Raw genomic sequence first — 27,832 nt, forward strand, 5'->3', positions numbered from 1 at the left:
GTCTACTCCCCTTCTCAGCTGGAGGGGGCCAGGGTGAGTGGGTGGGTGGAGGAGAAAATAATGTGAAAAGAGCCTTGTGGATCAAGATAAAGGCAGTTTAATGAAGAAATAGCAAAAGCAGTGTGTGCAGAAACAAAGAAAAACAAAAGATGTTATTCTCTGCTTCCCATCAGTAGATGATGAGAAACAGGGCTTCAGTACATGCGCCCTGGAAGACAAACATTGTAAATAACACATGCCCCCCACTTCCTTCTTCTTTCTTAGCTTTTATACCTGAGCAGAAGTCACATGGTGTCGAATGTCCCTTTGATCGGTTTGGGTCAGCTGTCCTGGCTATGTCCCCTCCTAAGATCTTGCCCACCCCAACCAACCGGTGACAGGGTGGGCAATGTTAGAGAGCCAGCCTTGATGCTGTGTGAGCACTGCTCAGCAGCAGCCAAAGCACTGTTGCGTTATCACCACCTTTCTAGCTACTAGTACAAAGCACAGCATTATGAGTCCTCAACCAGATGCAATACAGTGTGGTTCCTGGACTCTGCAGCTCTGCCAAGCCACATATGCCATGTGCTGATCTGCACAGCTGATGTCTCTCTCACACTGTTTTGGCCTCTTTCCCACCCCAGGACCCCTCATTGTACAGTCTGCAGCATTCTTCGGTGGGAGGGTGGCTGTGGCACTGAGCTGCAGTGGGGCAGTGACACCCTGCAGGGCAGCAGCTTCAAAGGATCCCTGCTGAAGAGCATTCTGCACAGTGGTGGCATGATCGTGTGGACTGTCCTCACACGACCCAACACAACAGTACAACACTGCTCAGGCCTCTGTGAGTCAAAAGCTGTGAGAGCCTTCGTTCGTAAAAGGTCAAGGGACTGAGGCAGCCCCCCATGTGCAGCAGAGCAGCCTGAGACTCTTCTGCAGAGGCACCTGCACCATAGCCTGGGACCCATTTCTGTCTCACTCTCCTTCTTCAGCTTCAGGTAGTCAGAGGAGGTTTTTTACAGTGTTTCAGAGTGGCAATAATATTACTAACAACAGGTCAATGAGAACAGAAGATACAGAAGGGTAGGAAAAAAAAAAAGTGGTTATTAGGAAACCTATGCCCCAACAGCAAGATGCACTAAGCTGCAAGATTGCTGTAGATTTTTCTGGGAAAAAGGTGAAAACATGACCTCCTGAGAAAAAGCAACTAGGAGGAACAGTGTCCTGGCCATTTGCACAAGCGAGGCAAGCCAGTTCAGCACACCCTTTCCAGAATTTCTTTCTTGCTGGAGTTTGAAATTTTATTTTTTAAAAACAAAACAAAACAAAACAAATATGCAGAACTTTAATATCAGAGTGTGGCTTCAATCTCAGAAACTCAGCTTGGTCTCAAAGCCAACAAGTATGGTTCTTTGCAAAACCAATCATACTGAATTCTTGCTTAGGCATCTGAACTGAATGTTGTTGTTCTCCTGACCTCTGTAGGACTTCCAACACACACATAAATCTCTGGTACCCTGTTTGAGTGCCGCATTGAATTTGGACCTGAAACAATCAAAGTCGGTTGAAAAGGCTCCCTTGGACAAAGCTGCTTGGAATGTCCTGGGAAAAAGGACCCCCTGTGTTTCCCTCACTAGGGAAGTGGAGACTGCTCCAGGCCACATGCCTTCTGATGGCTGGAGCACAAAGAGCCCTCAGGCTTGTAACACCAAATCAAATGGGGTTAAAGGGAGCCTTAAATTTAAGGGATGGATGCCTTGCTTGGTTTGAAAGCCTCAGAGGGCACTTCTGTTTGGGTGTTCAGAGGTTTCCTTTTGACTCCTGGAGGGTACTTCTCTGCAGCAGTGGAAAGGCCCTCCAGGGTTTTCTGGGAGCTTTTGTTCTTTTCAGATGCATCTTGTCCCTTCACTTGTTTGTCACTCAGACAGCAGCCTCCAGGGAAATGCTATAGACAGCAACAGAGGATCTGCAGAAAACAGTAAGGGACAGAGCTTTCACAGGAAAACATACATTCATTATGCTCTCTGCTTTTCTACAGCATCTTGGTGTGTTTCAAAGGTTTGTCTGGAGCAATGTGGGGAAATAAGCCTTTTGAAACTGTTATTCTGGCACAGATCTTTTGGAAAAGGGTTTTCAGGGAGAAGAACAGAATAGTGATCTGAGATGGCTTTGATGAAACACTGCCTGGGTGTTTAATATCATGGGGAAGAAGGGGATCTTCCCATCAATGAAAAGGGGAGAAAGTTGTGGAAGAACAAAAATATGAGTGCAATTGTGTCACAGGAATGATCAGACATTAAGTGAACATCATGTGAAGAAGATTAACAGGACAGGGCAATCCACTAAGGTCAAGCCCCATGACTACTGTGGAACAGGACTCCTGAAATTTTACGGCATTATGATTTTTCTTAGTAAAACAAGCACTGCTTCCCAAGTCACTTGAACATCAGGGGTTTAAGATGTCAGCTCTGGAGATCTCTGCCTGGCCTGAGCACTTTCTGTTTGAAATTCCCAGAGCTAGCAGGTGCTTGGTTCTGAGGAGGTTCATGGGTGGGTGTCCAGGAGACAAGGAAGTTGACGCAGACTGTATTAGAAAATCAGTACAGTCTCCTGACACACTTTGATTTCATTGGAATGACCAAAGGAAAAAAAAAAAAAAATGATCTGCTGTAAAACTTCTGGCCAGATCTTGATGAAGGACATGAGGAAGAAGAGGTAGATAAGGTTTGTGAAAGGCCACTGGGCATAAGACTTGGCATCCACCATGTGATAAGATGAAATAAATAAAGAAGAGCTTTTACTGTAGGGAACTGAGTCTGGTGCTCAGTATATTGTCCCTTAGATGCAGACAACTGGCCAAGAAAGATTACTTCACTGGAGACATCCAAAAAATTTCTTTTCTGTCTGGGTCTCTCTCTCCAGAAAGGTTGTGCTAGGGCTGGGTTTTCTGCATCCTTGGGGAAGCTGACATTTCAGAACAGCCTGAGAAGTATCTAGGACAGCGGTTTTCAGCCTGGGGATTGTGTTACCCTCGGGCTGGCTACTGTTTCTAAGGTACTGGTGAAAGCTGGCTCAGAATAGAAAGGTCAGTGCATGTGAAGTGAGTTTTCAGCAATCTTCCAGTCCCCTAGCATGCAAACCTCTACATTTCTCTGTACTTCCGGCCACTTAGATATCCAGAGGTTAAGCATCTCAATCATTATTTCCCTCCTGACAGCTTTTTGCCAGAGCTCTGCAGTCACTGAGACCCCAAGTCTAGAAAGTCCTCTGCACATATCATCCTGACCAGACCTTCAAAGAGCTCATCTCTGTCTCTTCGGCCAGTTTTTCACCAAAACTCTGCTCATTGGCATGGTGCACACCATAGTCCCAGCTGCCATGCCTGTACCTCTAGCACAAGCTGAGAATTGCTGTAACTCCAGGTACAACATCCAGAAAATCATCTTGGGCTCTTTAAAACCACAAGCATCACACCTGCAGTCAGACTAGGGATGACAGGACGATCAGGTGTCCATACTTGGATAAGGTCTCTCTAAAGACATCTGTGAAACTGAGTAAAATTTTGCCACTGACCTCAGTAAAAGCAAAATTCATCTCTGCAGCACCTGATCTTGAGGAGCATAATGGGACTACTCAGTCTCTACAACACCTAGATGAATTTTACTGAGAACTCTGATCAGCACTGTTATATAAATAATAGCAATAAAAGAGAAGGGAAAGCATTATTCAAATTGGACAGTAGCAATAAAACAAAGAGTAATACTTTAAAGCTGAAAAAAATAAAATTTACATTATTTAATTTTGTAACTGTGTGATTTAACTTGTTTAAGTGCTTAAGAGTCCATTTTGCATGAAAAGTGCTATAAAAGCTGAGCTTTATTGTCTCCCATTTATCTCAGATGTTCAGAAAAGTTTTCAGAGGCAGCAAGTACAACCAGAGAGGGGAAACTGCCTTAGAGGAGGTGGAATTTGGACAAGGATAAGTCTGTGCATCCTCTGCATAGTGCAGGTCCACTAATGGCTATTTAAGACAATGATCTGGGTGCACCTAGTGCCTGAGGAAGTCTTAACACATTCATTTACATATGTGGGCATCACAGTGTGCTGGCTCTGTTTCTTTTATCCTGTGCATTCCCTCTTGGGCACATCAGAAAAAGGAGGCTCAGCCAGGCTCAGCATTGCTCAGACTCAGCCCAGCTCTTCTTTCGTTCTTCTGAGACACTCCTTCATCACGTGAAGCATTTGTTAACTCTCTGAGAAGTTTCTTTCCTATGTCATCCACCGCTACCTTGAAGAGCAATTTGTGTCCTTTAGTGAGGGGAGTGATTTAGAAAATATTTGGGAATTGGAAGTATCAGCACTGGTAAAACTGGAAGCTGTAGCTCCACGTGGGTTGCAGTAGCTGTGGTGCCCATGTCTTCCGGGCAATCACCGGCACAGGCAGACACACATCCCCTCACAAACCTTACACTATTTTGCCCAGTCTTTGGGTAATGTATGCACAGGCGCTTTTACCTCACTTCATCTGGGGAAATCCAGAGCTTCAGGTTTCCAAGAACTATTGGCCTTCTGTAAGATCAAAAAATCCTGATTTCACAGAGGTTAGAGATAGGGCTTTTGGTTATTATCCTGTATATTTCCCAGAAGGAGCAGTAAGGGGTGGGGGGAAGACATACTGCCTTTTCATCTGTGTCCAGGGCCTAGCCAGATGAAACCCTGATCTCCTAATTTACTGCAGCCTTGAAGAGTAATGGTGTTAATAGTAAATAATATTTGGTTCAGCTTGTCTCTGCCTTTCCCCTGTATAGTTTCTGGTACTGTGCTAAATTTGCTTAAAATGAGACTAAAGAATTACTCTGTCCAGGTGAAAACAGTGCTCTGACAGACAGAGTGCAGGACTGTTGCTACCAAAGGATTCTTTATCCCAGGTAGAAAATGGGCACTTAGAATTGTGCCTAAGGATGTCAGTCCATTTCTGAAAGTTATTGATTAGCCTATCTCTTTTATAATAATCATAATATTGCTATTTTCTAAACAGGAATTATTCTGAAATCCTTCAGGATCCTATATGCACTTGCAGTACACTGTGTCACTAGAGGACTCGGTGCAAGCCAGCTCAAGAACATTCCTGGTCTACAAGTAAGACAAAGCTGAAGCTCAAATGGTGTAGGATCTGTTAGGTTTTGTATTCCTACAGCTGTTTTTAATAGCTACCTCCTTTTTAATACCGCCTGATATTTCTATATTCTCTATGCTTTCATGAAAGATAGGGAACTCACTGATTTGTGAATACACAGCAGCTACCAATACCTCCTGTTTCTAGCTTAGTAGCAATACTTCCCCCTCTACATCAAAATGTGCAGGACAAACCCACAAGCTTGCCTTATACATTTTAACTTCTAGAGGCAATATTTGCTTTCAGTAAGTTGTTCCTCTAATGAGAAACTGGTAAAATACCTAAGTGTCTTTGAACAGAGTACTACTTTAAAGGAGGCTGGAATCAATATTTAATATACAGTTAAAAGTAAAAAATTGCAGGTTTGGTAGTGGTTAATAAGATGAAACTGCATTTCATGTTTGTTTTTACTTCATTATTGGCACTTGTATTTTTATTTCTTTAGCATCACAAAGCTTTAAACCAAGACCAGTATCAGGATCTGGCTTTTTTAGCTGTTGTGCAGGTTCTTTTTGTTCTTGGGTCTCCATCAATTCTTGATAAACTATCATTAAATTCTCCTGAGTTAGGTCTTCCTCCTTTCTTAGTAATACAACAACAAAAAAACCAACAATAGTGGCATTGAGCCCTAAATCACAACATATAAGAGAATTTCCTCAAATCAAGTTTTTGGACTTCCATGTCCTACTCTTTCGTTGATCCTCTATCTGAAGGACGATTCCAGTTTGCAGAAGTCCTCAACTCCTTGATATAGACAAAAGCCTTCATCTCTGCATGGCAACTGTGATGGACACGCGCTTGCCCCCTCCTTTGCCTCTGGCACAGAGGAGATCCTCCCTGCCCCAGCCTTGGCTACTTCACCTTCTGTTTGCCCTCTCCTCACTTTTCTCACATTTTTTATGTTTCCCACTTTTCCTGTTTCCCCTGGCCTCTCATGCGGTGTCTTTACCTCGAGAAATCAAAGAGAGTGAGGACACAAATTGAGAAAACACGGAGGTGTTGGTCTCACATAACCTGCCAAACTGCCAGGGAGCAACCCCAGGCAGCCCCCCTCCAGCAGCATGTGTGACACTGAAGGCTGAGTAGGGAGGGTGTGAGACTAGAGAGATGTGCTGACAAGCTGTACCTTGCCAAACAACCCACTCAGCCCAGAGTGCAATAATCATCTTTCTAACCACAGGATGTCATCTTTCATTTCAGCAAACTGCACTCGGCACCTCAGGAAATTTCTTCTGAATGAATCACAAAAAATCATTTCATTTCTAAATTACAAATTAAACAAATGATAATTAATTGAGCAAATAGCTAGGTCTATTACTGCCTTCCTTCCTGCTGCCTGTGGACCTCCTCCAACTCAGGATTCCCTTTTTCCCTTGCCTTGGGGTCCAGCTTGTTCCCCACAACCATCTGCAGATTTTCTCAGTCCCTTCCCTTGCTGGCCCAAATATTTTCTATACCCTCAACTCAGCAGCAGCTTTCTTGTTCTCTTGCTTTCTTCCCCTGCTGAAAGGGAGAGCAGTGACAAGGCAGGGTGAGGGGTCTACAGAAGTTTCTCTCCAGACCATGGCCCATAAAGTTCTCGCAAGAGGTTTCACTGTCATGTGGCTTCCAAGAGGCTGCCTGATGCTTGCTTCTGGGTGCTGAGATATGTAATCAGTTCTCCTAACTTGGTCCCTGCTGTTCCTTTTTGTCTCTGACACCCAAGTAGAGTGAGTGATGGGTCCTCCTTTTTGCCTAGGCTCCCAAAGACTGGACATTGCATTGGATGTTCCCACATTTTCAGTAACAGTGAGGAGCTTCTCAGAGTTGCCAGAGAGAGGCAATGGCTGTCAGAGCGCAATAAGCAGAAGTGGAGGTGGTGGGCTTGCTTGGGAGAACATTTATTCCTTTTGAGTGAAAGACAATACCTTAACCATGTCCTTCCAGGTCAAACTATAGGCTTCCTTCAGCCCTTGCTCACTCTTTCAGTACCTTCTGGACTCTGTGTAATTTTGAAGTTTTTTTAGTTTCTAAGTACGTTCTCTCTGAGGTTTTCTTTCTCTCAGAATTGATTCCAAAACCTTTCAGCTAAACTTCATCTGAAGTTTCTAGGACAAGCTGGCTTGAGGATAAGATGCAGTTAAAAAAAAAAACACAAAGCAATGAAAAAAATTTTCAGGATGCCACGTTGGTGAGGTTTACATCTATTTGGAGGCCTGGCCAGAGGCAGTATCAGATATTAAACCTCCAGCTGGATGCACCACCTTTGCTCTCTGGTGAAAATAGTGGTGTCTTGACAATAGCAAATGGTGAACAGCAACAACAACAAAGCTAGTTTATTCTATTTTCATCAGAGTAGTTATGGACAGAATCCATCCTGAGGAAGCAGAGAAATCTCATTCAGAGCCTTGTGTTAATTCCAAGTGAGCACATAAATCCAGTTTGAGGTTTTCTACTTCACATGGCACTATTGTCCTGAGATTAGATATTGGTAAATCTTGAACTGGAGCTTTGTACCCAGCTCAGATAGATTTTTGCAGAAATGTAATTGAAGCCAGAACACAGACACCCATGTGGGAAAGGAGAGCACTGGAGTTATAAATATAAAAAATAGAAAAGGAACTAACTGATGAGAAAAACAGGATATTATGGGATGCTGGAATCACACGAATGCACTAAATGATGGAACATGTCCCCTGCTCTCAGATTTAGCCGCTTCATTAGCAACGGCTCTGCTCAGTCAGGGAAGTTAATTAAAGTCTGCAGCCGGGCGTGTACAGAGAGCAGCCACTGCAAAGGGAGGTTGCCGCTTCTCCTTGCAAGCTGGCAAAAGAGATTTTGTCCTCTTTCACTTCAATGTCTGGAGCAGACACATTCATATACTTCCACTAAGGAGGTGACAATCAGTTTCTGCACCAACCACTTTGATACTGATGGTGTGTGCTGCACCATGCATTCTGACACAGAGACAGTATCACTGATTCAAGGGCATGTGCAATGTAAGTAGAAAGCCTCACATGCAGTAGCGAGCCTATAAAGGCATATTATATGTGTTCCAATTGTCCAGATGGGGCAATATGGCCAACTGCAATGTTGATGCAACTCTCCAGCTTCAGTACTGTTCACTTAAGGGACAATTTAGCCCAGAATGCCTGCACTCTGGGAAGACAGTCAAATAAGGCTCCATTGATCACAATAAAAATTGAGTGTATTCATACCACCAGCTTTGAAAAAGGAAAGAATCCAGAAGGAATTCCTTCTGAAGGAATCTGGAGCCACAGGAATCAGTAGGGCAGGACTGGTTTTCCCAGGCATTAGCAAATGGCTTGTAAATTTGTGCTTAGAATAGCGACACTGGAGTGTGACTATAGACGGAGGATATGAGCTGCTTCTTTTCTGGTAGTGTGGCATCAGGCCCATGCTTTCCATGAACGTACATGGGCACATGTAGACAAATGGCAAACTTTGATTGAAAATGTTGGCTCTAGTTTACCGGTGGATCAATGCAACAGCTCTCCCAGCCTTTCCACTCTGCCTCTCCATGGATCAGTAGGAGACCAGCAGCAGTTGGGTCAACTTAGCATTTCAAGTGAATGCCATGATTTTTAGCTACCATGTTACCTAGGCTACTCTGAGGCTTAGAATCAAAGGACTCTCCAGCTAAAAGGAGTGGGAATAACAGCAAAAATTCTCCAAGATTATAAAAACAACCTCAAAACAACTACACTGACTTATTGCAGTATTTGTAAAAATAAATAAATAATGTCTTCAGGGCTTTCAAGCTTTGCCATACTTTGCTTGAGTGACTTGGTAGAGCTCAACTGTGAGGGAATTAAAAAAAAAACAAATCCCAAGCCAGGAACCTCCAGTTTCTCAACGGATTCTTCCAAAGCTGTCAGTGTTGCACTACACTAGGTAGCGTGGCAAGAGTCTGGTTTGCTGGCTGTCCTATTGTGCTTAGAGGTTTGCCAGGGAGCATGGTGCCTTTCCCTTTCTTGCTTGAAGCTATCCTGAGCATGGGATCTGTGCAGGCAGGGAAGTGCCACCTACAGCCTCGGGAAGCCCAAAGGCAGCCACAGAGTCCCTGAAGTGTCCTGGGCCCAGCTGTTGGTACTTCAGGGTACAAGGGAAGAAATTATTTTTTTTAAAAAAAGGGTGTGTGTGTGAATTTATCTGTTTGGTAAATTAATAGAAAAGCAAGGTTAGTGTGGAGGGGAGACCTTTCAAAAAGGCAGTTAGGATAGCTGGGGACAGTCACTGTTTCAGCCATCCTGTGCATGACTTGGGAGTCCTGAATGACCGAGGCAGTGATGGGCTTACACTGAGGTTCAGTTTTTCCTCAGTATTTTCCATTTCCACTGATGGCCACTTTCTGTCTTCAGACCAGTGATGAGATGAAGAGCTGGGCAAAACAACACAGCAACAGTCCTGTATGAATCCAGCAAGTGCTTTCCATTGAATGCCTGTTTGTTTCCCACTACCCTTTTGTCTGTGTTTAAGATCCTTTTGGTATTTGCTTTCCAGAAATATTTTAGCAAAGCAGCTTTGCCAGAATGAATGCTCATGAAAAATGAATGTTGAGACTGAATCTGCAAATATTCACTGAGAGTAAATTTCTCATTGTGTAAGCAATGGTAAAATTCATAATTTGCCCCGTATTTTGTTATATAAATTATACAATCAGGGCACAGTAACAATATGAAGTGAATTATGTATCTAACCAACATTGCATGCATTCCAAATATCCTCAACAAATTACTGGTGAACAATCTACAGGCTAAGAATTATTTGTTAGCAAAATGCATTAATCATTTCAAATAACAAATACATTTGAGGAAATCCTCATCTATTCCCAGACTATCTGTAAAGAGAAAGAGAGAGTAAAAACGAAAAAAAATGATCCATTGTGCTTAACTCACTCAATCCTACTTTGTAATTGACCATTCATCTGATTAAAAAGCCATCAAGGACAGGCTCTTGAGGATGGAGTACCTGGTGCAGATATCAGACTGTGACAAAATCAGAGGCTTCATTTTGACAATCACATGGAGAGCAAGCGCCAAGAAGTAATTTTGGTGTGAAGAGCTTCCTGTGGGGAGAGAATCAGAGATCTTAGCAAAGTTCTGCAAGGCTTCCTCAAGTTCTGCGTCCTTCATGGGGAAAATAAGACACAATTGCATAGAAGCCTTTGCAACAAAGTGGCCTTTGAGATCCCACCTTACCCTGGGTAAACCAGCTTTCATCTTCACTGATCAAGGGAGATACTGTTTGAATCTCCAGTTGAGTTAGTGACTTAACACTGAGCTGAGGGGACAAGAGATCCAAGTTCTGCTTCCCTCTCTACCTGGAAACATGCAAAACATTTGACCATTCGGTACTGTTTTTCTCATGGCTCTCTTGCCCCATTGTGTGCAGCAGAAATTGGAATTCATTTGGGCTGAGGGCTGTCCCCCTTGAGATGAAAACGGCCACACACCAGAGCTGATTCTCACCTGAGCATGCTGAGACCAAGGCACCAAAACCAAGCTTCTTGTTTAGGTTGCTATAGTTAATGGACAGAGATACTCCCAGGAAAACACTCACCCCACCTTTCTGAAATATGTATCCTAGAATGGGCTGGTTTGCTGTTGTCTTTTACACTGTAGAGAGAACCCTTCCAAGCAGCTCAGCACAGGTACTTCACTTTCAGATAACTAAAATCAGCTGGGATTGATCCTTTTCCCTGGATTGATACAGCATCTTGCACAACAAAGCCCAGATCTGCCTTGAGACCTCTAGACATTAGTGTGGTAGGGATAATAACCAGTGAGAAAAAACTTAATTAAAAATTGCCTGTGGGGACTACCTTTTATTCTAGGTGTTCAAGGCTTTCAATTTGAAGAACAGAATGATTGAATCATCCCATTGCATCAGTAAGGTAGATAATCACCCTTAAAATTTCTTCTAGCATGAAAACTCTGGCAGAAACAGACAGAAAGTACAATAGAAACGCAGGCTCTAATGCTGCCCTCACTTCCCAACAGGCACACTTAGAAAGGATATAATAAGAGTGGATAATAAAATAAGGTAGGCAAATGGCTTGTAAGAGGAAGACAACCTCTTGAAGTAAGTCTGAACATGTATTCAGAAGTGTTGTTCCACAAGAAAGGAAAGGAAATGTGGTTTTGTGCTGTTGTGCTCACAGGCCTGTGTAAAGTAACTCAGAAAATCCACAATAAGGTGCGATCACTCGATTCCCATCCCTCTATATTGGTGAGAAGTGCAGAAGTCCTTTCCCGCACAAACACTGCAGCCTCTGCCTGAAATGAGCTCACCACACGTGCCGTCATGCAATCCTGAGGCAGTGCGGAGGCGTTCTGCTTCCCGGGTCCTCCAGGCAGAATCCACCACAAAGCAGGGATGCCTTCCAAGGGAGATGGACTTACTTGAGTCAGCACTGGACTTTGCTGTCAACATCCATGGCCACTTTCCAAACCCTCATTCACAGCCGTGGCCAGCTGCCAGATTTGGAACCATTAGGCAAATGAGCTTACTATTAGTCAGCCACTGAGAGCTGGGATGCTCTTTTCTTCCCTTAAAGGACAGTCCCACATTTCATGTCCACAGTGCAAAATTACATCTGACATGTAATTTAAAACCCAAGCCTTACTCCAGTAAATGGGATCAAATAGCGGGGCATTTCATTTGACAGACTGGATATTTCTAGTTGTAATATTACATTAACATTTCCTCTCTGTGCCTCACATGGATTTTTCATTCTAAGGCAGCAGTGCCTGGCTGCTAACCAGAGTCGTAAGTCAGACCAGGGGTTCCCCAGGATTTCAATGATTCCCTCAGGGTCAGAGAGGGTTCCTGGGTAGGTGATAATCAACTCCCTGGTGTTGTCCATACCTTCTTTTGTGCCCAGTGAGAAGCTTAGCAAGCCCACAGCCCAGCTGTAAGACCTGCACGTTTTACCTGCTGAACCCAGCCTACTCCAGAGACCACGACAGACATTCCTCTTTGAGGGATCAGAGCGACCGACCTAGTCACTCAGAGGTGATGTAGGATTAAATTGCTGATAACCACAGCAGCTTAGCAGGCTGCTGCCCTCTAACTAACATGTCTTTGCAAAAGGCCTGCAATCTCACCTCAGTTTGTGAATCAGAGCTGACATGCATCTCCCTAGTTCAGCATACGGGCAAATATCAGTGTCTGCCTACACAGTAGTCTAGACAAAACCTCACTCCCTTGTTTTCCCTTGTGACCCCTGACAACTGTGTAGTCACAAGGAGTGTCTAGTAGAAACTTCTTGTGGAGTGTTAGCATCACAGTGCTAGCAAATGTGAGGTTTTATACTTGCAAGGTGATTAGCTGTAATATGAATAATACAATACCTATCCTAGACACCCTGGATGACAACTCTGAGTAATCACTCCAGCATGATGAAGTAAAGTGCTCTAGCTAAATGCCTGAGTGCTACATAAGAACAGTTTTTAATTAAAGTAACCAAATATATCTTTAATGTTGATTAAGAGGACTGTAGATTTGAGAATTCTGTAGTACGTTTTAGACATCAGATGAAGATTTATCTTTGGTCAGAGACAAAGCGTGGAAAAACTTACCATGGTAAGGAACTTTCAGAAACCCAATCACAGCTTAAACCAGGAAGGTTTTATGGAAACTATGGCAGAAAACTTACAAGCCCCATTGACCAGGGGTACCAAGGCACCTCTACTGGAGGGACAGACCCCCAGAGCCTGTGTAGACACCCCACCCCACCCGCCTACACTGCCAATACTGTACTGGACACTGCCAGGAGGAAGAAGGAGGACCTTCATGTCAGTAAAAAAACAGCTTAAACAGAGCTGTATTGACATGGATCAGATAAGAACTAGCCAGTACTGTTTCAGATCCCTTAACATGATATATGGTAATAATTTAATCATGTACCAGTTGTTGTTTTCTATCAAGCCTTGTTGCTGTATTTCCATGTCCAAAATGATACAGTGTTTTCAATAGGATTTTGTTATTCTTGACAAAGAGTAATGTCAAGAAAAACCTTCTGTTTCTGCTAAAAGAGGGAAAGAGAACAAAAGAATCAACACTTGCACATGTTGTCTTGTGGTTTATGGACAAAATTCATGCCCCAAGTAGGTTGTACAACCTGAAGGCAATTCCTCCTCTGTAAGAAACCCACATGACCTCTCTGTCTTGCCAGCAACCCACCAACTGGTCTGAAATGAATACCATTTGAATTCATCATGGTAGATTTCTTCAAATGATATATCCTGTCTGCAGCAAGCTTATCCCCCAGGTCCTGTCTGCTCTTGCACCCTTCTTGAAGAGCTTCATCTGCAAAGTCATTTACAGTGAATCAAGTTTACTTAAGCATAACTCAGATTTCTCTTATGTGTTCTTGCATATTTTTTTCTTTGCATCCTCGGACTGTTTGCTTCTTATTATGGAGGTTGTTTTCTCTGTGATTCAAAACTCTGAGCCAGAGCCAATTAGGCTCACTTTTAAGTAACTACTTTAGGTATCTGAGCAGTAAAACATGTGTTTCAGCCACCAGACATTACTCTGGCCTCTGTCTGACCTAGACATTCCTAGGTCACCTATGGTGAAGCCTGTGCTAATGTAGTTGGCTTGCTAAGTGTTCCCAACCAGCTAATTTGTTTAGTGCTTCTGCATTGTCCATTCATGTTTTGAATGTATCTGGCATACCACGAATCCTACAGAAAACACATATTTAATCAAAGTTACTAAATTGTACCATCTTTGAATTGTTAACTGGATTTTTAAATGCAAAAAAAATATAAAAATTACATTAATTGCATTAATAACCCTTACTCCTTCAAAACCATTGAGGGGAATTGGTCTCTCTATGGCAAAAACAGAAGCTGACTTGACATCGGGCATTCTTCCAATTTGTTTTTTACTACCATTTCTTTGTCCTTTTAGCTATGCAGTAGTTTATTTTTGTCCCTTCAGGTTTTCTGTGAAGGTAAATCCCCTTGAAAATTCACATCCCTACTGGTTTTGAAGAAAATGGGCTGTAATTAAGCAAAGTTGCATTACTTAGAAAGTTGACATTTGCAAAACACCAAATACATAAAAGCAGGGGAAATGCATCATTAAGGACATAAATCTTCTCTTGTACCCACCTAATAAATAAACACATTATTCTTATCAGGTACAACGTACAGCACACTTCATCATAGCTCCACAAATGTAACCCTCCACCTGTTCTTTCAACAGCAGAATTACAATGAAGTGCAAAGCTTTCCTTAAAAACAAAGAAAAAGACTGGACTCAGATTCCTACAATGGTGTAAATCAGTTTAGTTCTTTTGGCTTGAGAGATTCCAAGCTGTTTTACATTAGTTGAAGATGTGTGAATGTGTGAAGAATGCCCAATGCCAAGCCAGCTTCTGTTTTTGCCATAGAGAGCACAATTCCCCTCAATGATTTTGAAGGAGTAAGGGTTATTAATGCAATTAATGTAATTTTTTTTGCATTTAAAAATCCAGTTAACATTATATGTGAACATTTTCATTCCACTCTCCTTCCTTTTAGAGCTAATATTCTCCTTCGATTCCTACATGTTGTGGGCTGGTAGGATCCTATATCTGTCAAAATTGGTGTCTTCTTAAAGATGTGTTCTAACTCAAACACAAATTAATTCAGGGAAGTATTAGGCTCCATCATCTTACTTGTTCCTTTTCACCTTGCAATGAGTGAAGCTATTTGAAGAGCTCAAGAGCAACAGAATTTTTATCTTCTCCAAAGTTTATGCAACCCAGCAAGCCTTCTTTTCCAATGATACCAATGGGTTTGGCTGAGGCCCTTGCTTTGGCAGAGTGATCCAGTTTGGCAGGATGATCCAGCCTTACCAGCTGTGGGGTCTGCACCGCAGTTGTGGGATCCTCCTGATGGAAAAGCCAGCATAGTGGTAGCAACAGCAACAACTTGCAGAAGCTAAGAGCAAGGAGGAGACTGCTACCATGAAAGCAGAAGCAGGCACCAGGTTAAGTTTTTGTTTATTAAGTGATTTGCCAGGACAGAAGGAGGTATCCATCTTTCCAGACCATGTTTGCTTCCTGAAAAGCTATTCCCAGCCGCTCTAGGGGAAAGATGACCAGAGAGACTAGCTGTGGTTAGCAGGCTTCAGGTTAAACCAGACTCTTGCAGGGTGTAAAGGTGTTTCTCCATGGGGATTTTTGTGTGATGTCCTTCAAGGGTCTCTTCGTTCCTCCTGCAATCCCTAGGTCTTAGTGACATTCAGTCTAGCACTTTTTGCTTGCTCCACCTCTGCACTGACCTACTTTTTGGCTCTGCTGCGAGTTTGATCTTAAAGCCACACTGTGCTTGAGAAACGCAAACAACAGGTATCAGAAACTTAAAAGTGGATTACATAAGATTTTGTCCTGTGGTCTCAGACTGCTGAGACACCATAGGTTTGAAGAAAAACTCCTGAATCTGCCCTGCACCTGGATCTCTGTAGCTTGATCAGAGGCCGTGTGCAAGGGCAAGCTTGTAAACACAGCGTGGGTTGTAGGTGAACTTGAGAACAGCTTTGGGCTACTGCTGGACCAACAGTGTCCAAAAGAATTGACTCCAAGAATAGTACATGCACCTGGTCATCATGGAGCTCAATGTGGTGGACAAAGGATGGTTTCAGGTTTTGCCTCTCATTATGAAGCAAAACATATGGAATTTTAGGATCATGTAGTTCCAGCATCCCTGTGGTTAGTGTAGGGATCTCTCTGTTTCCTGATGCCTTAGGAAAACAGAAAATGGCCTATACTGTTCTTCTAAATCAGCAGGAGTTATATCACTTGCCTTCCACAGCTACAGCACAGATCCAGTTAACTGACCCAACAATTTGTTGTCATTTACTGCTGCTTGCATTACTCACATGCTTCCTCTCCTTGGTGTCACAGCACTTTCCAAACTAACCAGCTACAACAAGGTCTTTTACCATCACATACCAACATACTCTTTATGCCAGTCCCTCTGCTGCCTTCTCCTAGTCTCTCCTCATCCAAGGTACACTCCCATACAATGCTTCTTCCTCGGCTGCTCTCTCTCTATTGGCTGCCCAACCACTTAACAGAACCAGCCACAGCTGCACCTTATCTACATCAGCCAACCCGCCGCCTCTGAAGCCAGCCCACAGCTGTATATTATCAATGATAATTAACCCAGCTTCATTCCTCCACACTTCGGTTCTACAAAAGCATTTCCCCTTGCATAGTAGTCAGTCCTGAACCCAGATGGATACATCTCTGCTAATTCTGTGGTTTCCACAATAGAGGGCAGGTGTAGTTGATACTTGACAAAGACTCGGCACAGTGCTCGCTGCCTAGGTGACTGCCTTTGGAGATCTCTGCTGACAGATTCTGGCTAACTGAGCAAGTGGCTACATGACCACAAAAGAAGCAACGTTTCCAAAATATAGCTGATCTCCATAAGTTCTCCAGAGATTTCATGGACATATACCCCACCTTCCCTGTGGTACATACAAACTGCTCAGCAAAGAACTCTTTGGATACAAATATCAAAACATATTCTCAGTCTCAGGCAGCTCACAGCAAAGGAATGTACATAACAAATCAGAGCCAGTGGAAGAGCATGAAGACATTTAAAAAATATCAGTGACTATGATTTTTAATCTCAGTAATAGACAATTACTATATTTCTTAAATCCAACATCATAAACTTTAGTTACTGAGTAGTCTGAGCCAGAACTCATAATTAAGATAGAACTTTAATATACAGCACTTAACCTATGAATATTAGAGGAAAGATGCTGAGAGGAATAGTCTAAGATGTAAATGTTTTGCCTTCCTCCATGCCAGGATGTGGCTCTTTGAATCAAAGAGACCCGTTAGAAAGATTTTGAGGTGACACAGAGCAACACAAGGCTCTTCAAGGCTCTTAATAGATGTCCTTATGGATTCAAAGATTATTTGAGAGACTCAGATTTCAGCTACTAATTAACTTCTGAGTAATATGTTAGGCAGAGGGCTTTGATTAAGATATTCCCTGTAAAATCTCACCCCTACAGCAAGTAAACCAAACATTTAAGGTGTACTCTGAACTCACAGACACTGGCCAGGTTTCAGCTGATGACTTCTCATCAAATCTACACGAAGTTTGGAAATTAACCTAGCCCTTCTCTCCTCTCTTCCTCCTTCTTTTCCCTGGCTCCTGAAAGTGGATCACACAATTTGCGAACCAGGCTGACTATGCTGTTTTTAAGTGAGCGTCATGTTGAGTTATGGGTTTCAAGTGAATCACAAAGCATAGAAATGGTGGGCCTGTACTTAAAAAAAAAGATTCTGTACTTAAAAAAAGGATTCTGGCAACACCTGGAGTTTATATCCATGCATGTTCAGAGAGGCCTAGGTGCTTATCAAAATGGTGTCTTTAATTGTTCTATTCATTATAAAAATAAATGAAAATAAAACAATAGGACGAGTGTGTTTGCTGTATGTTGAGGATTATAATGAGATCTTGAGCAAATAAACTCCACTCCAAAACAGGTGTTACAGAACAATAACTACAAAACCCTATAAAAGAGAGACAAAAACCACTGTGGCTTCAGGTTTCATTTGCACATGGGAAAGACAGACTTGCAAAGTGTCATTTAATTGGAATTTTGATTATTAATACCATGTGGCACTACCAGCAGTATTAGAGGAGACTCATGCAGGGTTGGGCTGATTAATGGAGTCGAGTAGCCCATTGAGAGCTTAAAGTTGCCTGACAATTCAGCCCATTAATTAACAAGATGCCATATTCCTTCCCACTGGGCTCTGATGCATTGAACTCACAAAAGCTTGCAGCTTCTTCCACAAGATTTGCAGAATTTCTTCTAGGAAGCTTTCCTTCTTCATAAGAGCCATGCCAAGTCATATGAAAGGCTGTATTGCCACTGAAGGCAATCAATAGCAGGTCCCAAGACGGAGGATTGTAATACCTAAGTAATAAAGATGTTTCCTCAGAATATGCTTCCAGTTTTCAGGATCTTGTTGCTTTCTCAGACTGTGTAAACTATAAGCATCCATTATTAACTCCCACAAAGAATCCCACTGCTTACTTGTCCTTTCAGTGAAGAACCAGCTGATAACACACGTCACTTGCAATTTTAATTTTTTTACTCCACAGAAAGAGAGGATGAGAGGCTGCCATGATTAGCTTGATCATTTGCATTTTAACTTTCCAATGGGAATTTTCCCAGCAACTGAATATCCCAAGAATCAGGAAACTGCAAAATTGGCATAAAGCTCCCTTTGCATTGATTCAGTAGCTACATCAAAGATATAGATCTTTATTTATGCAAGTTGCTTCAGTCATCTGGCAGACTAAATATCACAGCAGAGCAACTGTGCATTAGCATCTTCTACAGGGTGATCCCCAGACATACAGGAAAATTACCATTTCCTGTTAGATTGCATAGGAAAGTTCTATAATGATTTATAAATTAAACTTGAAACTGCCAAGCATATTTTCATTGTCCCGCCAGAGAAAACTGTCAAAAATAAACAAACAACACAAATAGACTGGAATAGAGATTAAATCTTCTGGAAGGGGTCTGGAAAATGCTTACTCTATTTTCAAAATTAGCATAACACAAATACTAGATTATAATACAGAATGAAAGAAAATTAATTGAGCCCTTATATTTTTTTGTACATGCACAGGATGAAGTTGTCTTGCAGTCTTGCTATACGCATGTAGAACAATAAGCAATCTTTTCTATTTTGCAAGGCTGATGCATGCTTACACAAGCTGCAAATCAAACCAAAATTCTTCATAAACATGTTCTGAATGGACACTGATTTCAGCTGCATACAGCACTGGAATTTAGAGAAAACAGCTTTTTCTGTCTAGCAAGTTTCTAAATTCCACAAAGCAATCAGCAGGACTGCTGAAGGGAAATGAAAGCAGGTGGGAGGGGGGAGGAGGAGTGGAAAGGACAAGCCTGCCTGTGAAAAGGCAGCTGAGGAAAAGCCACCCAGCCCAAATGCATCCTGCATTATGCTTTCAAAAGCATTTAAATGACAACAGAGATTCAGTAAAGATCCACAGGAACATTTCCATGCAGAGCTGGAACTGGATACTTTCCCACAAAACTGGTTCTTCCTATTTGGCTGACCCTTCTTCCCCAAGAAATATGCACAGGTATACAAAGCCCATGCTCCATGTTCAGAGGTGTTCAGAGCTATGATTGCATGTCAGGCGCAGCTGGTTTGTTTGCTGCAAGCCCAGCCTGCTGCTCCTGACTGTGATGGTGATCAGTGGGACAGTTCCAAGCTGTTCAGAGCTGTGAGGCCACAGCTGGGTGTGCTGAATAGACAGCAGCCACCATGGCCATGACATGAGTACCTTACAGTAAGACGTCTGGGACTATCCCCTGCTTCACTCCTGCTTCAAGCTAAGGCCCCAGAGCAGGCTTCTCATAGAATTGTAATATCATAGAATCGTTTGGGTTGGAAGGGACATTAAGGATCATCTAGTTCAGCCCCCCTGCCATGGGCAGGGACACCTTCCACTAAATCAGCTTGCTTAAAGCCTCACCCAGCCTGTCCTTGAATACTTCTACAGAGGAGGCATCCACAACTTCTCTGGGCCACAAAGCTGGGAATATCCTTCGACCTTTTGATTTCAGTATTGATTGTTATGAAAGATACAGAAGTTTTATGAACAAAACCATTAAGTTATTGCATCTAAATCTATCCCAATGATCCATAGTTTTTTACCGTTCTACTGAGTTCACTATTTCTACCACAGACCATACGTTATAGGGAATGAGATGCTTTCCAAAAACGGGAACCCCCGTATCAGCATATTTGTGTGATTTTTTGTGGTAATTAGATATGTTTCACTAACATGCAGGATCCTATGACTGAAATCCTCATGCTATGCCATGAAGATGTTTTCATATTAGAAACTACTGCCTCGTTCCTAATACACTTGTTTCTGTTGCAGCCTCAACTCCATTTTTGGCAGATGTGAAGGTGCACTCACCTTGTCATGATCTACCATTTCTATACTCACTTTGTGCATTCTAGAAGATATCAGTGACAGCTTCAGGATGAGTAAAGTTCTAAGCTACACTATAACCAGGGAACTCAGCATCTTTTCCTCCTCTCAAAACATCTTTGACCATTACTTTAGGCAGGCTGAATATAGCCCCTATACTCTTGATGATTTGATGGGATTTAGACTCCTGACTCAATGCCTCATTTTCTAATCTGGTTTAGTGCCTGCAGGTGAATGTAGGCACTTACTAGTTTTTTGTACAGCATCTAAAGAGACTGGTGACTTCAGTGGGCTGTTAGCACTTCATCTGCCCTTTTGAGAGCACCATTAGGCAGCAGTGTTTATTTTTAGGTGTATAAATACTGTGGGAATCGGGGTTTGGAATGCAGTAGAGCACATGGTTGATGAGAGATCATGTCAGCTGTAAGAAATTCACTGTATTTTTCTCTTTTTAGAAAAACTGATACATGTCAAAGTTTGCTTATAAGCCTCATGCAATGGGAAAAGGAATGCAGACACCTGGCCCTCACCACTTTCAGAGCCCAACCTACTCAACATGCCTGATTACTCCTTTGTTTCTTTTTTTCATCTTTTAGCAAATGAGATCCACACAAATGGAAGGAATTTCAGCATCTTTTAATTCTTCACAAGTCCTTAAATACAGGCCACTCAATTTTAAAAATTCCTGTTGCTTCAATAATACCAAGCTTTTTACGTGGTAGGTTTATTCTCTCGTGCTTTCACAGCACTTCGTAAGTAAGTTTAATAGCTCATTACTATTTTATATATGGGAAACTGAGACACAGAGTTGACAGCAATGTGTACAACTTCATTTATCAGGCCAAAACTGAGAAAAATGTTCTGGATTTCCAGTCTAGTGCCCTGGGCTAAACTTTATTTACACTGATTTCACTAAATTCATCAGATAGTCTGATAGATGTAGCCTGCACCACAAACATATAGCTTTTAAAAAGATACTTTTTAAAAATGATTTGCTGTTCTGGTTTCCACCTCATTAAGAGACACTTGTGAGCATACTAAAGATAAAGCCATAGCAAAAAAAACCACACCACCAAAACTCCATCACAGTGAGGTATGGCTATTTCAAGAGAAAGAGAAGACCAGGCACAGCTCCAGCAGACAAAGTCCCTACTGAGGTCTTCTGCAAGCCTAGCTAGGTGTTTGAAACCCAAACCAGGTGGAGTTTGAAGGCCTAATCAGTAATATGAAGAAACACTTTAAAAGCAGCTGCTGGCCCTCAACCATAATTATGGGTAGGCAGATGATGTGCTGTGTGAGGGATTGTGGGCTGGGTTAGGTTGTGGATAGCAGAAAGCAAGCTGTCAGGGATTTTCTTGTTTGTTAGGGGTTTGAGGGTTTTGTTTTTGTTTGTAGTTTGGTGGGTTTTTTTAAGTTGAGACAACTTTTGGAAGTTAACGGGTAGCTGTAAAGCACACTGGTGTAGACAGTCATAAGGATGAATTTTCTTTATGGCTAGTGAGGGTCTGAGCAATGGTAATTCTCTGGTAGAGCAGGGGAAACCCTCCTAGATTTTAACTGAAGGTGAATTCTAGAATATGTCTTGCTTCTTTGCTTCCTTTGTCCTTTGAAGAGGCAATATGAATTTCAAGCTGGTGGTCCTCTTCTTCCACATGAATAGAGAAATAAGAAAACAAATGTGATTTCCAGCATTTTTTAGTGTACTACAAGGCAAGGTAAGTGGTTCATGGTGGAGCGAAAGATGAGATGCCTCATGGTCTAGATAACTTGAATCCTGAAATAGCTGAGATGAGACCTTTGCAGCAATTGTCTTCTAGTAAGATGGAGATGTAAACAAATGGCATGTGTTCAAGTCTCTCGGTGAGATTCGGCTCCAGAGCTCCATACAGCTCATGGCTAATCAAAAACTGAAGAAGGCATTGTAAATAAATACACCATACTCAGTTCAGAGTGATTTGTGGTGTGGTGAAGGAGGGAACAAGCAAAAACATGAACGGTAGGAATTGCAGCTGTATGACTCTTTGGGTCATTTTTAAAACTGGTTTCTTCTCAAGGTTAGGTTTGAAGGCTTGAATTAAGATATGCCTTCAGGTGTGGTGTGTCCCTACCCAATAATTCTGGTAACATGTTGACAGCTGTCACCATCTTTGGTAGGTCCAGAGAGGTCATAGAGAGCTAGTTCCACACCAGCTTTTGAAAATACACTTGCTTGCAGCAGATCCTGGAAGGTTCTTGACTGCAGGAAGGCTAGGAGGTTAGGCATAAACTGGCCTCAGAAGCACTGTAGGACAGTTCTTAATCTCCCAAGAGCAAAATTTCAATTGCAGCTCATGGTCTTGTTGCCGCAAGTTATAAACATGAGGGGGGGGGGGGGGAGGAAATAGATGGAATGACAGTTTTCCTCTTATCATTACTAAAGAGAAGGCCCTGCTAAGAGAGACCTGTCTGAAGAGGAGGGCTCTTGTACTTCCATACCTCTAACAAAAGCAGAGCTTGTCTGTCCTCCTGAGACCACCTGTCTAGAACTTTTCCAAAGCCTTGATAGCAACCCCCCCACCCCGCCGCCCTTTTTATCAAAGTCAGCAGAAATCAAAAAGGTTGCAACACATATTGCTGCTCCTGACTCACTTATGGAAGTCTTCTTATTTCTAGCCCCCAGCCCTTTCTTGTGATGCTTGTGACCACTGGTTTGTTTGACAGCTTTTTTTTGTTTGATTGGTTGTTGCTTTTGAGGTGTTTTTTTTCATAGGGGTTGCAATGGATGCTACAATAAAAAGTGTCCGTGTCTTGTTGCAAGATCTGGATGTCATTGTTAAAGGGTCAGAAACTGTGGTAATGGCACCTTTTGAAAACACTTGGCAAAAGTCACTGATCACCGTGCTTATTTGGATGGTATTAGCCAAACTGTGCTTATGGCTGTTTCCAAGGATGACTAAATCCGAAAGCTAGCTGAAAGGCTTTATTTAATGTGGTATTTTCTGTGATGGAAAAACAGCTTTTCCTCTTTTCCATATGAGAACACAATTTTCAACTCAGTGCTTCCCTATTTTGGGCACTGCATGAGCCTGCTCCACTGAACCAATGCCATCGAGGAAGAAAGGAGGAGGCATTCTGTGTCTGAAGTTTCTCATAAAACCCCTTGTGACTACCTGCATGGCTTACTCAGAGATGAAAATGCTTGTCTTCTCAATCCCTGCTTCCAAACCTGTTCTTTCAAGGGGTTTTCATGACTTTTTCCTCTCTCTTCCTCCCCTGAGTCACCTTCGGCCAACAGTTTAGTCTTCTATGGAGCTGCAGTGAACCAAAAAAAAAGAGAGATGCAAGGTATGCCTGCTGCACAGCCAAAGGGTCTGCAGCCTTGGTCCAGGAACACATATGACTTGACTGACCATCTCCAACACCAGCAATGGGAAAAGCTGTTCTGTTTGGCATGCAGTGTAGTGGGAACTGTATGAAGCTGAACCTGTCAATTCACAGTCCTTTCTTCTAGGCCTATCTTGGAAAGGCTGACTTGCATACATAGTGATCCCTTTGCTAATAGCTGCAGAGCTACAGCAGTTTTGGGGTGGTGGGAAATGAAGGGATATTCTATACCTGGGGGTCCAAAGTCATCCTGATCCCCCACTAAGACAGGTCTTCCGTGGAGAAGGTAAATTATAGTCAACCTTGTGGGCTGACTTGCCTCTTTTGTGTGATGACTGCTACCAGAGCCAGATAACTCCCCAAAGTAGACAGTGGTTCATTTCTACTCTGTGAGCTCCTTGGGGTGCAGTTCGGTAGACAGCCATCTGCTCACATGTCACTTACTCATTTTAAAACTGGAAGGGTTCCTGACTTCTATTTTTCGCTGTAACCAGGGAGTGCTGCTACAATAAACATTGTTAAACTACTTCTGAAAGGGAGGAGAAAGCTGTGCTGTGGTTTTGCAGAAGAGGTGGGAAGACCAGGACAGTACGGCCTTCTGTGTGGGGGAAGCACTTCTGACAACACACCACAGAAAAAAAGCTGTAAGAAATCCTCTAGGAAATGCTGAACCACATCATGAATTTGAACCTGACACCAAGGATGCTTTCTGCATTTTCCTAGCTTTCCATTGTGTCAGTGGGGATTTGCCTGTCCCGGAACAGGTAGTACATTAAAGACAGGGTGACTGAAACTGCATGAGTGTCCATCTTCCTAAAGAGCCTTGTAGATTTTAACTTGAGACAACCTATCTCTTTCAATCACGTACTGGAGAAAATGTACAGCATGTGCACCTTGCCCTCCAAGATGACGATTCCCTCCACAGATCTTTCTCCTTTTCAATTGTACTGTCACAACAGACATAATATATTCTCACTTCATCACACTTTCTGCAACAGTAATACCGAAACTCAGGGGTGGATTATTGTCTACCTTATGTTGATCCTGCCTGCTCTTGAGACACTAATCCTATGGATGAGCATCTCTGTTATCTTTTCTTTAATCAAGTAATGCTATTTTTAGCACAGATACCTTATATAATAAGGTAATGATAGCAGCTTTTTTTTTTTTTTTTAAACTGCACTGGTAGAGGCTTAGAGATTTAAGCTTTACTTCTGAAAAAGAATCAAGGGCAATTATGGTGAGGAAGATGCAAGGGGAAAATTCAGGAAAGCATTTATGAAAGAGGAGGGGAAAAAAAATCAAGGAGGAAGAATCGTTAAGGGGGTGTGGGGTTGAGTGGTTATTTTTCTGGGGAGGATATTGCTTTCTAGACCATGGAAAATTTGTAATCTACATTAAGTATAGAACAATGTAAGGAAGAGAAGGATTGTGGTGGAAAAACAGAGGAGATTGAGCAGATGGTAGTGGGAAAGTCTGGGAAAGGAAGGAGAAATAAAATGAGAAAAACAGTATTAGGAGTAATAAAGGGACAGTACTTTTTCGTTGCTTTCTCTAAAATGCATGAAGATATGCATATTTCATGCCTTTGTGTGTATGCAATTGTGTGTGACTTTTCAAGGGCCTGTGTATGGAGCAGCAAAGTGCGTGTAAGTTTTCTGACTCATCTGGAATACCTGCAATGCTCTGGGCCAGTAGGCAAAATAGATAGTGTAAGGTTTATTTAAATTAAAAAAAGATGAAGTTTAATGAATTAAATATGAAAATGAATAATACACGTTGTGCCATAGCCCTTGAATTTGCTTTGATGTTAAATGCAATTTATTTTGCATTCATTTATTTTTTTCCCCTTAGCTGCAGGTTTTTCATTCTTCATAATACAGAACCCATTGCAGGAATTGTCATGAGATAGACTGGAGGTTTTTAACTGAGAAGAAAATTAGGAAACTGTAGTCCTACTATCTCAATCTGTGACTGATTGCAACTAGTAGCTTAATTCCACTTAAATTTTTCAGCAATCAAATAGACTGAAAGATGGCCATATCAGTGCCACAGTCAAGCTAAATGTTAAGAGGCAATTGATGTTTCTGGACTGTAACATTAGTATTAAAGTCAGTGCTTCAGGATGACTGCTGATGGAAGAGGTGATAGTGGATTTAGCAATGCATGTATTTCTCCTCCCAAAGTCATTAGGCTTCAGTTCTATTTGTACATGTGGTTGGTCTTGGAGCTCTGTCCTGCAAATTGGAGAGATTGCAAGGCAAGCAGAGCAGCTGCCAAGGCAGAGATTGTAGCCACCTACATTTAAAGAAATGTCTGACTGTAGAATTGCCCATTGGATTTCTGATGGTTTTGGTTTTCTAGAGAAGTGCATTCGTAAACCGGGATAGTTATGAACGCACCTGCTTTTTTCCAAAGCTCCAAAAGTGGGCACAGGAGTAGTGAATACTGAAGTGAAACGTTCCCTTAAGTCTTTAACCTGCTATGATCTTTCTCTTCGCAGAAATTCTCAAATCCTGAGGAAAAAAATTGTCTATACAGGCATTGGCATCTGTTGATTTGACATCACCAAAATGTTGCAGGCAAAGATTTTGTTGTTTCTTTTTTACTCCTATATTTATTTGACCTCAAACACAGTTCAAAGAGCTCCATTATTTTTAACAGTTCAGAACATGTCAGTTGAAGGAAAAAAAACCCCAGCATGCTACAGGTTTTCTTCAAGAAAATCAAATGCACTAGTAATTGCCTTTCATATTTTATTTCAGAAAAATTGTATATTCATGACTCAGTATGGTGCTGTTGACAAATTAATATTAAGGGAAACAGAGGAAGCTACAAGAACACTGTGAGAAGAAAGCATCTGGGAAGAGCTTTTTCTTTCTCTAATGAACAAAAAAAGATGGAAATGCCTTTAGATGAGGTTCCTAAACAGATGTGTGCAGAGCCGTATGCAAGCTACTTCAAAGTAGGACACAGATGCTGTCTGAATAATTTTCCTAACACTTTTCCATATATGTGTGTAGCCAGCTAGAAGTTGCTGTAGTCATCGCTGCCAGTGGTGATGCCAGAACAATTGCAATTTGGAAATTCCTGCCTGCAAACTGAGACTGGTAGCTAGGAATGAAGGGAAATACTACTATTCTTTTTAAGCTAACCTTGTTCATATTACTTTTTGGTATATCACATATTCATATAAGGTAATTGCTTAAACACTGGCAAAGCCAGAAACCTAGGAGGGATTGAGTTGTATCACCACGCTTAACATGAAGCTTATCAGAGCAAGTAATGCTACTCTCATTTAAATTTCTCTTCATCTGCATTTCAACTACGAATTTTTACAGGCATGAGTCATCTAGCCCAAAGTTACGTATTCCTGTATGAGCAGTATGTCTTCCCAAAGCAGAAGCATGAAGCTTTTATAAGGAATTTAGTTTCCCAGTTGCTCCAAGGGAGGTATTGTATGGAGGCAGAATGTATGTGTACCTAGTGATTCAGTTCAAAGATGTTTTCAGCAGGATAACTTGCACAGAACACACAACTTGATGCAAATAGCAAGTATGCTTCTTGCCTGCCCTCCCCCAGTGTTTCTCTACACTTTCATCTCATAACTGCAATAGTTGCTATTCATATCTGCAAAAAAGGTGTTCAAACAAATACTCTTCCCTCAGCAAAGACCCACAGAGAATACTAAGTCCATGGAAAAATAAGGCCATTTTGAGTATGGAGGAGTTATGTACAGTATGGCATTTTTTCTGTATGCAAACAAAACCTTTGCTCCACACTGTGTGCATTTCTGCATAGACACTGTAGTTCTCCCACAGTCATACTGATTTCTCTTGAAAGAGATTCTCCTCTCTCATACAGTCCCTTGAGCACTCCCTTATAGGCACTTACCTGCACCCTTGCTTTTCCTTTGTACTTCATCCCTCCAGTGAATCTGACTTAAAGTTTTCCCTGCTAGGCTAGAAAGCCTTTTGGCAAAGATGTTCTTGTCCTGTTTTGTCAGGTGAATCCCATGTCTCCTGAGGTGTCCTTGTTCCTCAGAGGGGACTCCTGTATTCACAAAAGCTGAAACCCTGCCTGCAACATTAGCTTTACTACCAGCTATTGACTTGCAAAATATCTACTCCTACATTTATCTTTCCCCTTCATCAGCAGGTTTGGGGAAAACACCAGCTAGGTTCCCATGCCCTTCACTCCCACCTCCAGAGCTCTGTAGTCATTCCTTATGTGGCTAGGGTCTCCCTTGGCAAGGTCTCAGGTGCCCACATAGAAGAGCAGAAAGAGAAAATACTCCAAGGACCAG

General features: G+C 42.1%; 1 long non-coding RNA gene across 2 annotated transcripts; it reads right to left on the reverse strand.

Annotated features, from left to right (window-relative positions):
* LOC129736202 (uncharacterized) lies at nucleotides 1-27,541 on the reverse strand. Of its 2 annotated transcripts, none has more exons than XR_008732480.1 (3): nucleotides 27,421-27,541; nucleotides 10,124-10,220; nucleotides 1-1,942 (listed from the first exon to the last, which is right to left on the reverse strand). It is a non-coding gene; the product is annotated as an uncharacterized LOC129736202 (long non-coding RNA). The 2 variants fall into 2 exon arrangements; XR_008732481.1 differs by lacking the exon at nucleotides 27,421-27,541 and adding an exon at nucleotides 23,313-23,450.
* Between the last annotated feature and the right edge of the window lie 291 nt (nucleotides 27,542-27,832).

This window comes from Falco cherrug, chromosome 5 (assembly GCF_023634085.1).
Source record: "Falco cherrug isolate bFalChe1 chromosome 5, bFalChe1.pri, whole genome shotgun sequence".
Lineage (NCBI taxonomy): Eukaryota > Metazoa > Chordata > Aves > Falconiformes > Falconidae > Falco > Falco cherrug.